The sequence below is a fragment of the Podarcis melisellensis genome (assembly GCF_964234715.1).
Source record: "Podarcis melisellensis genome assembly, chromosome: 3".
NCBI classification, from domain to species: Eukaryota; Metazoa; Chordata; class Lepidosauria; order Squamata; family Lacertidae; genus Podarcis; species Podarcis melisellensis.
Genome location: NC_138530.1, coordinates 109,326,158 through 109,340,976, shown reverse-complemented (window position 1 = coordinate 109,340,976; position 14,819 = coordinate 109,326,158). Strand labels below are relative to the sequence as shown.

At 47.7% G+C, this 14,819-nt stretch overlaps 1 long non-coding RNA gene and 1 pseudogene across 2 annotated transcripts; both read left to right on the top strand.

Moving 5' to 3' along the window:
- The first annotated feature begins 1,583 nt into the window (after window positions 1-1,583).
- Window positions 1,584-3,418, top strand: LOC309367300. The gene is made up of 2 exons (XR_014167006.1): window positions 1,584-2,729; window positions 3,247-3,418. It is a non-coding gene; the product is annotated as an uncharacterized lncRNA (long non-coding RNA).
- A 6,688-nt stretch (window positions 3,419-10,106) lies between these two features.
- Window positions 10,107-14,726, top strand: LOC309366323 (annotated as a pseudogene). Its single transcript has 2 exons — window positions 10,107-10,124; window positions 13,963-14,726. The product of its transcript is annotated as an uncharacterized misc_RNA (transcript).
- The last annotated feature ends 93 nt before the right edge of the window (window positions 14,727-14,819 follow it).

The window sequence follows — 14,819 nt, the reverse complement described above, 5'->3', positions numbered from 1 at the left end:
GGGAGAAAGTACCGTATTTTTCGCTCTATAAGACACACCAGACCACAAGACGCACCCAGTTTTTGGAGGAGGAAAACAAGAGAAAAAGTATTGTGAATCTCAGAAGCCAGAACAGCAAGAGGGATCACTGCGCAGTGAAAACAGTAATCCCTCTTGCTGGTCTGGCTTTTGGGATAGCTGTGCAGCCTGCATTCGCTCCATAAGACGCACACACATTTCCCCTTATTTTTTAGGAGGGAAAAAGTGTGTCTTATAGAGCAAAAAATACGGTATTTGTCAGAGGTGTTCCCCTTCCATTCTGACTCTGCTTTACCTCTATGACCTAAAATGAGATGCCACCTCCCAGGACATCCACAGTCTCATGTGGCCCGTGGGATAATCTAGCAACATCAGATTTGCCAGTATGCAATGTAAAAACATCAGATCGCAGATGAAAGTGGTTTGTGGGCAATTTGGTAGGTGGAAGGGGGTCAGTGATAGCATATACTGAACTGACTCCCCTAAAACAATTTTTACTCCCTGCAGACCACCAGATGAGTGGTGATTTGAAAACCTGGGCTAATCCATCCTAAAGGGGCATTTCTGGCCCTTGAGCTGAATGGGGAAAAGCAGAAAATCACCCTCTTTAGCTCCATTGACTTGGATGGCCTTGGGTAGGGCAGGGAGCCTGAGGCCATCTTGGTGGTGTTGTCTCATAGAGTATATATTGGTGATTTGTTTAAATACATGGTTCAGACTGGGCAGCTCTGTCACCAAAATCATGAGCTCTCAACTTAGTTCAGCCTTTGCACTCAGCTGTGTTATCCAGTGGGTTCTCTGACACCCAAACTAAGCATCACATAGAGTGGTGACACTTCTCTGGGATACAGCAGGATTATTATTTTTTAAAGCACATAGCTTATTATCATACATGGATGTCAATTTTTAATGCTTTCCATGTACAGAGGAGGAAGAAGGTTCTTGGATTCTTCAGGAGGTTCATTAAAATGAAACTGGAGCATAGGTTTCCTATTTGTACAGGTGGCTCCTTTTGGAGCTGAAGTTAGTTCGGCAGACTTTGGGGGCTTCTTTTTTTTCCTTTTCCTCCCACAACACTGCATCTAAGATGTAGAGAGAGAATGAAAAGGCTATCTGCAGCAAACCTTGACTTGTGAAACAAGTACAGGTGGTCCTCTCTTATCTTTGGTAAATACATATTATTTTTTATTCTGGCAGGTACAGGTAGCTGCCTGCCAAGAATCTGGCTTTTTATGATTTCTTCTCAATGTACTTGTCACTGATGCATTTCTACTGTATTTTACAGTAGGTAAAGGTAAAGGGACCCCTGACCATTAGGTCCAGTCGTGGCCGACTCTGGGGTTGCAGCGCTCATCTCGCTTTATTGGCCAAAGGAGACGGTGTACAGCTTCTGGGTCATGCCAGCAGGACTAAGCCGTTATCTACTAGCACTTTGACGTGCTTTCAAACTGCTAGGTTGGCAGGAGCAGGGACCGAGCAATGGGAGCTCACCCCGTTGCGGGGATTCAAACCACAGACCTTCTGATCGGCAAGTCCTAGGCTCTGTGGTTTAACCCACAGCGCCACCTGCGTCCCTGTATTTTACAGTACTGTGACTTTATTTGGCCAGCTTTCTGGAGGCAGCATGGCAGTAATGGGTGGCCCCAACCCAAGCACACTCTTGGATGTGTGAACAGAATTTGTACAACGTCTGGAGGACTCTACGTCCCATAGTTTAACACTTCATCTATTGTGCTTATTAAGCCAAATAATGTGCAATTGCTATAGTGCCAAAACAACAATACTTCTGTTAATTTGGAAGATTTATGCCCTGCTTTTCAACCCTATTATTGTAACAGCTTACAAGCAACAAATAATGCAAAAAAGAACAACCCTGAACTCTCCTTTCCCACCCCACAGCCCCATGTCCTCTGACTGACTGATGGGGCCAGAGTGAATCTCATTTTAGCTCTGCAGTCCCAGGGCAATTGGAAGTTGGAACAGACTCTTCTTCCTGGCAACCTCCTTCAGCTGCTCCTTCACTGGCCAATGGATGGGGCCAAGTTCTTGCCATGATCTTCTTCCTTAGAGGAGTGAGGTACAGTCACCCTTGGCCAGTAAGGTAAAGGGACCCCTGAAAGTTAAGTCCCATCACAGACGACTCTGGGGTTGCGGCGCTCATATCGCTTTATTGGCCAAGGGAGCTGGCGTACAGCTCATGTGGCCAACATGACTAAGCCGCTTCTGGCGAATCAGAGCAGCGCACGGAAACACCGTTTACCTTCCTGCCAGAGCGTTACCTATTTATCTACTTGCACTTTGACGTGCTTTCGAACTGCTAGGTTGGCAGGAGCAGGGGCCGAGCAACGGGAGCTCACCCCATTGCGGGGATTCGAACCGCCAACCTTCTGATCGGCAAGTCCTAGGCTCTGTGGTTTAACCCACAGCACGCCCTGTGTCCCTACCCTTGGCCAGTAGCAGAGGCCAAAGTACACTATGAAACATCTTAGCATGTACAGATAGAAGATAGCATTCAGCTTTATTTAACCCCTCTCACTTCAACATGAAAGAGAGCGGTACTGAGAGGAAGGCTTCTGCTTTGTGAAACCTCTGGCCACTTTAAATTGGCAACATTTCTCCAAGAATCCCAGGTATCAGAGAGCCAATTCACCAACAGAGGGAGAGTTTCAACTTTCCAAAATGTGGAGATCACCTGCTTGACTCTTGGAAAGGTAAGCAGTTTGGAGGGGCTGTTTATGTGCCTGGTATGCATGACTAGTTGAGAACAACTAGTATTTTTTTCTAATATCTTTAATTAACTTTAGGTCTACTTCCCAGAAGGATTGTTGAGCAGAGACTGCGTAGTTTTCAATAACGAGTCCTACCTAACCGATATTAGTTGCTAATTGCTTTCGTGCCCCAGAAGTTTACAGGAGCACAGCAATTGTGAAAGCAGTTGTTGAAGTCTGCTAGCTCCGTCCTGTTCATGTAATACCATAAAGGACACCTCCTTTCACTTGCAACCTCTGAAGATTACATTTCTTGACAAATCACCATCCAAATTAGTTGTCCAGACACGGAAGCACAGCAGTTCAAGCAACACCCAAGAAATCTGTGGTAGGGCTTCACATACTGTGTGACTATTGCTATAATTATGACCACTCTGGGTAGGTGTTCAGTGATTCTAAATGATTAACTAACCATATGCTTTCTATTTATAAAAAAAAGTGTCAACACTTTTTTTTTAAGTCAACTTGTCTGAGCTAAATGAAGTGATGAAAAGTGATCACCTGAAATGGCATGCCAAGTCCTGCACATGATTTGGACAAAATCAATAGTAAAAGTAGCGGATCTGTCGGAAATACCAAGATTATTATTTTTTAAACCCAAATAAACAAAAGAGATCAAATTTTCAGCACAATATTGTTTCAGTAATAACCCTCGTCTGGTTATTAATTCACTTAAATCCAACTATGGATATGAATGGTGGTTTTTGCCAGACACCATCTTCCGGTTATCATCACCCAACACACCACATCTTTAATGAGGTGGAATTGGTGTTTGTTCAGACTGCCAGGAGAGTGCAGCTCTTCCAGCTGACCCAATCTGCTTCATCTCACCGGACTGCTCAAAAAAGCAAAGAAGCACACATATTTTTGGTAAATGAAGTACAACGGCATGCTTGATCTCTTAACACTACAGTGTTAGAGTAATCCATATAAATGCTGAGCAAGATTTTACTGGCACTTTCCCACATGACCTTTGGGACATCCTTATAGAGTAGAAAGCTAAATGAGAAATACACACACACACACAGTCAGCATATGTTAGGAATCTGGTCCTATATTGGTCTCTGAAACAGTTTTCATGCATGTTGGCATAGTACCCACACAGAGGGATGAGTGAGAGGGAGGGAGGGAAACGGATGGAGTACCCATTCAACTGCCTAATGGCATCTGCGTCTCCCAGGAGATCGCAGCCACAGAGATAAGAAAAGAAGAGGCATTCCATTGTCTGGAGAGGTCACTTCCTGGTTTGCATGGAGAAGCTGTTTTCAATGGAGCCCAGCCATGGAAGTACACAGTTGTATTGAGGCAGCACCAGAAATTTTGTCCCCCTAATGATTTTGCACCCTGTGCCCCCCATAAAGGTAAAGGGACACCTGACCATTAGGTCCAGTCGTGACCGACTCTGGGGTTGCGGCGCTCATCTGGCTTTATTGGCCGAGGGAGCCGGCGTACAGCTTCCGGGTCATGTGGCCAGCATGACTAAGCCGCTTCTGGTGAACCAGAGCAGCGCATGGAAATGCCGTTTACCTTCCCACTGGAGTGGTACCTATTTATCTACTTGCACTCTGTCATGCTTTCAAACTGCTAGGTTAGCAGGAGCCAGGGACCGAGCAACGGGATCTCACCCCATTGCGGGGATTTGAACTGCTGACCTTCTTTTCGGCAAGTCCTAGGCTCTGTGGTTTAACCCACAGCACTACCCGCGTCCCAGCACCACCCGCTACGCCACTATTCATGCAGTCTTCTTTGAGCTGGCCCCTTTCCCAGGACTGAACCAAGGCTGATATGCTGGAAAAACATGCTCCGCAGGGTAACTTATGCCCTAGTCAGAAAACGACCTCTTGCTGGGAAAAACCTCATACCCTCCTACATAAAACTATACATGCTAGAACACAGCTTGACAAAGAGAGCAGTGATGGAAGATGTGGCCCTCCGCTTCTTGCTGTCTGGACCTTGGGACTACTCTCACTTGGCCCAGCTTTGTACCTGAACTATTTTTGCCTGGCTGAGATGTTGCACTCTGATATTGGCTCCTGGTTGTCTAGATGGAGGATAGAATCATAGAATTGTAGAGCCACAGGGGTCATCTGGTCCAAATTCCTGTAATGCAGGAAACTTCTGCCCCACGTGGGATTTCAACCTACAATCCTGAGATTAAGAGTCTCATGCTCTACCAACTGAGCTACCAATATTTTGTGTGTGTGTGTGTGTGTGTGTGTGTTACAAGAAACTGGCCTACTATACAAAGATATTTTTTTTGCTTCATTCAGAATAAGGCTCACCCCTCAGGTTGAAAAGGGATCCTCAACACTGATGTAAACCTTCCAACAGGCAGGGGGATTTCCCACTCCTCACTTGTCTGTGCTTCACTCACTACTAGTATAGCTCAGTCACTTAAATATTCTGGGCCACAGTCAACTAAATGTTTCTGCTGGTGGAAGCCAGTACACCTATTCCCTTGGACAGTTAAGTCCAGTCAAAGGAGACTATGGGGTTGCGGTGCTCATCTTGCTCTCAGGCCGAGGGAGCCGGCGTTTGTCTGCAGACAACTTTCCAGGTCATGTGGCCAGCAGGACTTAACCACTTCTGGTGCAACGGGACACCGTGACAGAAGCCAAAGTGCACAGAAACGCCGTTTACCTTTCCACTGCAGTGGTACCTATTTATCTACTTACCTATTTATCTACTTACCAGTGGTACCTATTTATCTACTTACACTGGTGTGCTTTCGAGCTGCTCGGTTGGCAGGAGCTGGGACAGAGCAACGGGAGCTCACCCCGCTGCGGGGATTTCTAATCAGCAAGCCCAAGAGGCTCAGTGGTTTAGACCACAGCTCGACCCACATCCCATAGTCGCCTTTGACTGGACTTAACTATCCAGGGGTCCTTTACCTTTTTTCCTACATGGAATAACACTCCACAAACATCAAATGAATATGCATAAGTTGGGGCTGGGGTGGTGTCAGCCACCTGTCCACAAACCTGTCTGTTTGCCCCCCCCCCCATATTATACAGGGTCCTAGCTATGACAGTGTGATGGCCTGGGAATCTGACTCAGAGGCTGAACCGGAGGAATCCCAGCCTGCACAGGAGTCCCCGCCTCCAGGGCTGGCTGAACTGGGGCAGGGCCTTGGATCTGAAGAGCCTGCACCTGTGCCGGAGCCTCAGGAGCAGGCACCAGGTGATTCCACTCTAGCTCCAGAGGTGATTAAGGACACAGTGCCTACAGGTGCGCCTCTCCCGGCCCTACCAGAGGAAGGAGAGTCTCCCCCTGGGTCCAGTAACCCTCCAGCTTCTCCTGAACTGCAGAGGCTTAGGGCAGAGAGGCGGAGGGAACTGGTTTCTCCCAGGAGGAGTGCTCGCCTTAAGGCCAAGAGAGGCGGGTCTCCTGGGGGCCGGGACCGCCCCTGGCCTCAGAGAAGATAAAGGCCAGTCAGCCCCGTCCCAGGTTGTGGGAGCAACGTCGTTGAGTACCTGCTCCTGCCCGGACCCAGACCTGACCCTCCAGTGTTCCTGTCCCTGCCTGGCTCCCTGCTTCGGACCTCACCCCGCTCCTTGTGAACTGTTTCCAGGCTAGTGACCCAGGACCGGACTTTGACTACGCCAACGGTAACCTTCCCCCCGGGCCGGGACCAGCACAGACAGCATTCCGTCACATTCCAGCATGAAACAGAGCCCATGTGGAATAGTGGTTGGAGTCTTAGACTTGGACCTGGGAAAAGGAGGGTCAAGTCCTCACTCAGCACACTGGGTGATCTTGGGCCAGGCAGACACTCCCAGCCTAAGCTACTTCACATGGTTATAGTGGTGATGAAATGGGGAGTTGGAGAACCAGGCATAGCATAATGAGATCCTTGGAATAAAAGATGAGGTATAAATGTCATGAATGAATGAATGAATGAATGAATGTTGCCCCAGCTATGTAAAGTAACATTTAAAGGTCCTCTTAAAAGGTAAAGGGACCCTTGACCATTAGGTCCAGTCGTGACCGATTCTGGGGTTGTGGCACTCATCTCACTTTATTGGCTGAGGGAGCCGGTGTACAGCTTCCGGGTCATGTGGCCAGCATGACTAAGCCGCATGGAAAACGCCATTTACCTTCCCGCCGGAGTGGTACCTATTTATCTACTTGCACTTTCATGTGCTTTTGAACTGCTAGGTTGGCAGGAGCAGGGACCGAGCAATGGGACTCACCCCGTCGCGGAGATTCGAACTGCCTACCTTCTGATCAGCAAGTCCTAGGCTCTGTGGTTTAACCCACAGTGCCACCTGCGTCCCAACAAAAAGGTCCTCTTAGCAGAGGTTAAATCCCACACTTCACTCATCAGCACCCACCAGAAGATCTAAAATGTAGCAACGGGTGGTTGGCTTTTCGTCCCCTGAGACTTCTCTATTCAAAGTGCCATCTTGTCCCCAGTTGTGTTTAATGAATATACGAAGCTGTTCGGCAACATCTAGAGGTAGAGCCTTAGGTGTCATACCATATGCTAAATAACCCATAGCTGTTACTCACATTCTCATTCTCCCCTGCCCCTGGGTCCTATAATCTGGTTTCTTATCCATTGTTTGATCATGCTATGAAACTGGATGTAGGCGAGTCAAAAGAGAAGGAGAGAGAATCCCAGTCAAGACTGAAGCATTAATGGTCAGATAGACTCATCATTTGGAGTTGCATAATAGGTAGTGTTCACCTTCCCTCAGACTGGTGGTTGTTGAGTGCTCCTAATTATACATGGAAACACAGGTTATGGAGATGAGCAAGGAGCCATTTTCATCAGACGAACCTGGTGAGATTTGTCCAATTCAGATCTAGCAATGGCAATTAATGGCTTTGCAATCTTGAGGTTAGATTACAGATGATGAATTTTAGGCAAGACTGGCCTTGCTTGCTTGATGCATAATGACCTCCTCATGAGAAGAGAACACACTGCATCCATGTTCCAGCACCTGCACAGGCTCACTATTACCTTTTCTGCAAAATTCAAGGTGCTGGTTCTGAACTATTAAGCTCTAACTGGCTTGGATCCCACACACTTTAAGATTCACCCTCTCAATTAACTTCAAGGCTCAATGAGGATTACCCCATCCCCTTCTGAGTGGTAGCCCCCAGTCACACACACCCTTTATGATGTTGTAGCATGACATTTGCCAGTCACCATTTGCAGGGTGAAGCAGGACCGTTTTCCGATAATCTCACAACTGGCAAATTGAGAGACCAACCCCACACTATGGATGCTGTGGGGAAGAATCAATTCATTCAGTGTGATAATATTTGGTGTAACACAGTTACAGTTGCCAGGCACAGGGGGAGAGGCAAACCTGGGGAAACTCCTGAGGCATCTCTTTGATAAGGGGACCTTATCCCAATGATATCTCACACCCTACCGACAGAAGAGGCTACTTGCTCTTGAACCCTGTCCATTTCATTACATCTGTGGCTGGCAAGTCCAGATGACATGGGGTGATCAGGTGTCTCCTCAGCAATGCCTTCAAGGGGTGCTGGCAAAGACAAACACAGATCAGTCAGCAGCTTTTCTGGTACTTGGAGCCCGAATGGAATGGTCCATGTCAGATAAATAGCGAAACGGGTATTCTTCAGATCAGGTACCTACGCTGAAGGGTTGGTAGCTTTCCAACATATTTATCCCCTTTGCAGCTTTTTGCTAGGTTAAGAAAGCTGGTGTCCATGCCTCCTACTATCATCATGACTATTATTGGGGGTTAGGGGGAACAATAACAAACATAGACAGCTTCTTTAAAAGTAGAGACATCACCTTGCCAATAAAGGTCAGTATAGAAAAGCTATGGTTTTCCCAGTAGTGATGTATGGAAGTGAAAGCTGGACCATAAAGAAGGCTGATCGCCAAAGAATGGATGCTTTTGAATTATGGTGCTGGAGGAGACTCTTGAGAGTCCCATGGACTGCAAGAAGATCAAACCTATCCATTCTGAAGGAAATCAGCCCTGAGTGCTCACTGGAAGGACAGATCCTGAAACTGAGGCTTCAATACTTTGGCCACCTCATGAGAAGAGAAGACTCCCTGGAAAAGACCCTCATGCTGGGAAAGATGGAGGGCACATGGAGAAGGGGACGACAGAGGACAAGATGGTTGGACAGTGTTCTCGAAGCTACCAGCATGAGTTTGAGCAAACTGCGGGAGGCAGTGGAAGACAGGAGTGCCTGGCGCGCTCTGGTCCATGTGGTCACAAAGAGTCGGACACGACTAAACAACTAAACAACAACAGGGGGAACAATATGTGTTTGCACAATTTTATGGGTACCTCACTAGCATCAGTTAATCCAACAGATCACATTAGCAGGAAATGCAATACAAAGGCCATTCGGCTGCATTTCCCCATTTAATTGCTTCTGAAGTATTTGGAAGGCAGGAATTGGGTGCTTGTAAATATTCATCCAAGGCCGGCAAGAAACAATTCCGTATGCTCTGCATTACTGCACTAATCCTCTTTAATTTTTCTTAAAAATAGAAAGCCTGTACACCACGTAAGTAGGCAGCCTGCAAGCCATTTTATTTTCTTTAGAGTAGAACTTGTGTTGCAAATGGCAGGAAGCCATGAGCCACAAAAATAAAACCATTCTAACCCTAGTGCTAAGTAAGGAAAACAAAGATGTCTCAGCAATTAGCAATATTATATATGTTAGTACTAAGTAACAACAGATGTTTCAACCAGAGCCCAGTACATTCCTTGCAATCCTTCAGAAACCAAAAGCCTCTTGCCGTTGCTATACATTACAATTACCTTGGGCTTTCAGTCCTTGCAAATGCATTCTGAGTGGCGAATGCTAAAGTTTGTTAGTATCGGGTGGCTCTTACCTGTAGCTACATCAGCATGCTGCATACTTCTGCTGACTTAACAGACTAGCAACAAGTGTGCTCTGTAAAGACATGCGCAGGCTATGAGTCATTAGCAAGCATGCAAAGCTAATTGGCAAAACACTCATAAAAGATTCTGAAGGTGGGTTAATTACAATTCATTACGTAAACCGTCCCTGGGCCATTGTTAAAAAAAAATGCATTAACTTTCAAGGTCCAGTATTTTATGATTCACTTTGCCATGTTGTGAGAAAGTCTTTGTATCAAACTACATTCATTACAATTCAGGCCACAAAAGCCTTTACGGGGTTTCTTGACATTATTTCCATGGGCTGCACATTGCTAACAACTGGCAAAAAGTCAAAAAACATTTATGGTATTTTCTTACCATATACACAGGCCAGCTTTAAAAGCTACAAAATTTAATTGCTTCCCCTTTCCCATTTGTTCCTTTTAGCAAATAAAAAGTTGAGGGTGGAGATACGATGGCAGGCATGCGGCAGGCAAGAAGGCTGCATTTTTGATTGCCCAATTGGACTTTGCCTATCTGACATGCAGAGATTCACTATGAGTCCGTCATCGGGAGAAATACAGGATGGCTAAGCAATAGAATAAATGCTCAGCGCATCATTGCGAGAAACATACCGATTGCCAAAATTGGCAAAGCAAATTATGTTGGTGCAGCAGGCTGCTTTGTTGTTGTTTAGTCATTTAGTCATGTCCGACTCTTCATGACCCCATGGGCCAGAGCCTGCCAGGCACTCCTGTCTTCCACTGCATCCCACAGTTTGGTCAAACTAATGTTAGTAGCTTCGAGAACACTGTCCAACCATCTCGTCCTCTGTTGTCCCCTTCTCCTTGTGCCCTTCATCTTTCCCAGCATCAAGTTCTTTTACAGGGATTCTTCTCTTCTCATGAGGTGGCCAAAGTATTGGAGCCTCAGCTTCAGGATCTGTCCTTCCAGTGAGCACTCAGGGCTGATTTCCTTAAGAATGGATAGGTCTGATCTTCTTGTAGTCCATGGGACTCTCAAGAGTCTGGGACTCCTCCAGCACCATAACTCAAAAGCATCAATTCTTCGGCGATCAGCCTTGTTTATGGTCCAGCTCTCACTTCCATACATCACTACTGGGAAAACCATGGCTTTAACTATACGGACTTTTGTTGGCAAGGTGATGTCTCTGCTTTTTAAGATGCTGTCTAGGTTTGCCATCACCTTTCTCCCAAGGAGCAGGCGTCTTTTAATTTCGTGACTGCTGTCAGGCTGGTAGCTACACTCAAATTGTTCATATCTAATATTTATTGATAGAGCATCCTGTCCATCGAAGCTGAGCTGGACAAGTATATTAGCAACTCAAGTACAGTGGTACCTCGGGTTACATACGCTTCAGGTTACATATGCTTCAGGTTACAGACTCCGCTAACCCAGAAATATTGCTTCAGGTTAAGAACTTTGCTTCAGGATGAGAACAGAAATTGGGCTCCGGTGGCGCGGCGTTAGCGGGAGGCCCCATTAGCTAAAGTGGTGCTTCAGGTTAAGAACAGTTTCAGGTTAAGTATGGACTTCCGGAACGAATTAAGTACTTAATCCGAGGTACCACTGTACATCAATGGCTCACATCTCCAAAAGGGTATGGGAGTATGTGATACTAATGTCCAATGCAAAGATGAAGGTCTACTAGGCTTGTGTGTTGAGCATGCTGCTTTATGGAAGTGAGTCATGGGCAACTTACAAAATGTGAGGAGCAATGCCTCAAAGCTGTCCACATGAGCTGTGTCAGGAAGATTTTGGGTATCACACGGCAGTACAAAGATGTGCTCTCCCAAGTCCACATTCCCAACATGTTTGCACTCCTGTCTCAGTGACATCTAGAAGAAGAAGAGTTTGGATTTGATATCCCGCCTTTCACTCCCCTTAAGGAGTCTCAAAGTGGCTAACGTTCTCCTTTCCCTTCCTCCCCCACAACAAACACTCTGTGAGGTGAGTGGGGCTGAGAGACTTCAGAGAAGTGTGACTAGCCCAAGGTCACCCAGCAGCTGCATGTGGAGGAGCGGAGACGCGAACATGGTTCACCAGATTATGAGTCCACTGCTCTTAACCACTACACCACACTGGCTCTCACCACATTTACGGCGGGTTGGTCATGTCTACAGAATGGAAGATGGCAAGATCCCCAAGGATGCACTCTACAGGGAACTGGCTCCAGGCACCAAGTCTGTGTTACAAAGATTTCTGCATATGTGACATGGACACTGGCAACATCAACCCCACTGTGTGGGAATCCTTTGTAGATGACTGCAGTTCTTGGAGACAGATAGTCAGGTTTGTATATCGATAGCAGTGACCAGAGGAGGAATGACAGCTGGGAGGAGCGCAGGGAGAAGAAACGCCATGGTGCATTTGCAGCAGCACAACCAGATGCCTTCTTCTGCCCCAGCTGCAACAGAAGATGTCACTCCTGCAACAGTCTCTACAGCCATAGCAGGTGCTGCAACCTTCCAACAGTTTGACTTCACCCTCGAAGGCATGCTCCTCCATTGTCTCCCGAGATAGACAGATATTGACGTTATTTAGCAGAGGTAGCCAACAGATTTCTATTGTATGCTTTGTGTCCATGAAATATACTTTATATACATTATTTATACAATGGGCTGCATGTGATTGGCTAAATTTTCCTGTAGGCCAATCAGGTTGTGGATTCACTTCCACCTGGAGCTGGATTGGGTGGCTCCTGTGGACCAATCATACTGCTGCATTGTTCTAGGACCAATCAGACTGCTGCATTCTGAATCCTATTGTTCTAGGACCAATCAGACTGCTGCATTCTGAATCCTATTGTTCTAGGACCAAACAGATTGCTGCATTTTGGATCCTATTGTTCTAGGACCAATCAGACTGCTGCATTCTGAATCCTATTGTTCTAGGACCAGATTGCTGCATTTTGGATCCTATTGTTCTAGGACCAATCAGACTGCTGCATTTTGGATCCTGTTGTTCTAGGACCAATAAGACTGCTGCATTTTGGATCCCATTCAACTCAGTACTGTACATAACAGTCCACTTATTGAATCCTGGTGAGCCAAATTCATAGAAGCAATGGAAGCCAAATCATTCAAGAGGAAATGATAAAAAGGGGCTGAATAAAACCCCTCTGGTGTATATGTTGTTATAGCCTCGGATAGCTCAGTTGATAGAGCATGAGACTCTTGATCTCAGGGTCATGGGTTTGAGCGCCATATTGGTTGAAAGATTCCTGAATTGCAGGGGGTTGGACTAGATGACTCTCATGGTCCCTTCCAACTCTACAATTCTTTCTGCCACATGCATCATTTTAACTGAGAAGACATAGGCAGCTACCTTTCCTTGAGTCTGACCATTGGTCCATCAAGCTCTGTGTTGTGTACATTGTACATTGGCAGTGTCTCTCCAGAGTTTCAATGGACATTCCCAGTCCAGCCTAACTGTAGATGCTCAGAGCAAAGCAGATGCTCTACCACAGAGCTAGGGTGCTTCCCCTAAAATTTAGGGCCTCCATATACTGGTATGTGACTGAAGCCTTACTCCAACCCTTTAGACCACTCAGTCACACTACAAAAGCAAGACTTCCGTTGATTGGCTATATTATCAAAGAGCTGACCTACCAGCAACTTGTGATGGAAATATGTGGCAATGTGACAAGTGGAGAACATAAGAAGAGCCTGCAGGATCAGGCCAATGGCCCATCTAGTCCAGCATCCTGTTCTTCCAATGGCCAACCAAATGCCTTCGGGAAACCAGCGAGAAACACATGTGCATAAGAGGACTCTCCCCTCCCGTGGTCTCCAGCAACTGGTGTTTGGAAGCATTGCTGTCCCCAACTCTGAAAAGATCAGTCATTATACGTAGCTAGTGGCCATTGATAAGGTAAAGGTCCAGTCCCTTAGGTCCAGTTGTGGCCGACTCAGGGGTTGCGGCGATCATCTTGCTTTATTGGTCGAGGGAGCCAGTGTACAGCTTCTGGGTCATGTGGCCAGCATGACTAAGCCGCTTCTGGCAAACCAGAGCGAGGCACGGAAACGCCGTTTACCTTCCCGCCAAAGTGGTACCTATTTATAAACAAACAAACAAACAATCTTTATTACGGTCCAGAGACCAACAAAACATTACAAATCAATACACAATTCATACAGCCTACCTCCAGGTTAATCAAGCACTTTGTTTGGAATATAGGGCTCATTTGTTCTTTCAACCACCGATAAAAACTTTGCCACTGCCAAAGTTCTAGCTTTTGTCCGGTCTTCCAGTAGGAACCTGACATAGTGAGCCTCTGACTTTCCCGGGAAAGGCACCAGCAAGGGTAGTATCAGTTCGACGCCTCCGATGCCGCCATCGAGGGCATGAACGGACAGTACCTGTGCAACCGCCCCATCACTGTCTCCTACGCCTTCAAGAAGGACTCCAAGGGCGAGAGGCACGGTTCGGCGGCCGAGCGCCTCCTGGCCGCCCAGAACCCCCTCTCGCAGGCCGACCGGCCCCACCAGCTCTTCGCCGACGCCCCTTCCCCGCCCTCAGTGCCCACTCCAGTGGTCACCACCTTGGGGCCAGGCGTCACCCCGCCAGGTATCCCGCCACCTGGGTCGTTCCCTCTGCCAGTGCCGCCACCAGGAGCCATGCCCCCGGGGATGCCGCCAGCCATGCCGCCCCCACCCATGCCGCCTGGCGCCGGTGCTCCAGGACCGCCTTCCGGAGGTGCTCCTGGAGGGGGACACCCTCCCCACCCACATCCTTTCCCCCCAGGTGGGATGCATCCAGGAATGCCACAGATGCAGGTACATCACGGGATGCCGGGGATGGGCCCTCATCACCCAGGACCGCCGGGGGCAGGAGGCCAGCCGCCCCCCGCCCTCCCCCAGGCATGCCCCACCCTGGACCCCCGCCCATGGGCATGCCGCCCGGGGGCCCTCACTTTGGATCGCCGATGGGTCACCCCGGCCCCATGTCCCCACACGGGATGCGTGGGCCGCCTCCCTTGATGCCACCCCATGGATACAACGGGCCCCCTCGGCCCCCACCCTACGGCTACCAGCGCACCTATTTATCTATTTGCACTTTGACGTGCTTTTGAACTGCTAGGTTGGCAGGAGCAGGGACCGAGCAATGGGAGCTCACCCCGTCGCGGGGATTCGAACCGCTGATCTTCTGATCAGCAAGTCCTAGG